Genomic DNA, 755 nt, shown 5'->3' with positions numbered 1-755 from the left:
CAAAAGTTTGCAAAACACGCCCTTTCTTGCAAATATTTAGGTACTGAACACGTTTTCTTGATGAAACTTTGTCTATTTCACTCATAAAAAGTGGTCGCTAACTGATACATTTTCATAAAGTACGATCAATAGCAGTTTGCGACTACCAAAACTTCGTATGTAAAATAAGATGAATGCATACTAAAATACACTCCTTATGTAGCTGTGTTAGGTAGATCGCTATGTTCAGTAGCAGTTTAAAAAGATTCCTAATGAGTATAGTTTATTTTTATTAATATATAAAAAAAAACTCGTGATTAAATACATATTGATTATTATTTGATTATGTTAAATTTACAGAGAAAAACAAACAAAATATTTTGTTTCTATAAAAGTTGTTTTATTACCTCCTTAATTTTTTTTTAAAATTATGTTAGCTATGTAACACAATTGTGAACTTTAACCACCTTTAACTAAAATAATTATTTGTTAACAGTTTGGCTTTTTTTGACGCGTTTCCCCATATTAATTAATTAATGCAAGCGCAAAGTTTTTTTGTTTCACAAGTCTATGTTACAACTACCAGCCGTTTTCTATAAAAGATCTCAATTTCAATCTTGAATCCGATTTCGAACCATCGAAAAAAACGTTTTTTGACAACGGCGGTAAGTCATTTTGTGGCCATCTATTTTACATGTGAAATAGGTAATGGATACAATATTTGGACTCGTCTGAAGACTAATCGGTCACTAACCGGCGCAATAACTCTTCGTTTA

The sequence above is a fragment of the Manduca sexta genome, unplaced genomic scaffold (assembly GCF_014839805.1).
Source record: "Manduca sexta isolate Smith_Timp_Sample1 unplaced genomic scaffold, JHU_Msex_v1.0 HiC_scaffold_57, whole genome shotgun sequence".
Lineage (NCBI taxonomy): Eukaryota > Metazoa > Arthropoda > Insecta > Lepidoptera > Sphingidae > Manduca > Manduca sexta.
Note: the sequence above shows the minus strand (reverse complement) of the source record.